The following is a 464-nucleotide window of genomic DNA, read 5'->3' as shown; positions in this document are numbered from 1 at the left end:
CCGTAAGTCTGTGCCACTTTGGGTTTACGACTAGCCATGTCAGTCCGGGCTCCTTATCATATGGATGCTAGCGACACTGTCATATACGTGTGCCAAAAGGCGCAAACGGTCCCGGGCTAAGGTAAGGCGACACCCGTGGAAATACCGTGCGTGAGGCCGCAAAGTGATATGAGGTGTTACATGCTAGATCGATGTGGCATTGAGTCGGGGTCCTGACATTCTCCACACGGCAGAGTTTGGACCGAGATTCCCCGCCAAAAGAGAGGAATTCAATGGAGCTCTATCCGCCGGCCCCAGGTCTCCACCCCACCTCGTCCTCCCCCTCAACTGAACTGGACTGAGCTGCGTGCTGAGCTTCAACTATATAAACGCGCACAGACCAACATCCTATCCACACACACAGACGCACATCCATAGTTCCAGTCTTCCATAGTCCAAGTCTTTGTACTCCAGCAAGCTTCCCG

Source organism: Triticum dicoccoides, chromosome 5A (assembly GCF_002162155.2).
Source record: "Triticum dicoccoides isolate Atlit2015 ecotype Zavitan chromosome 5A, WEW_v2.0, whole genome shotgun sequence".
NCBI classification, from domain to species: Eukaryota; Viridiplantae; Streptophyta; class Magnoliopsida; order Poales; family Poaceae; genus Triticum; species Triticum dicoccoides.
Note: the sequence above shows the minus strand (reverse complement) of the source record.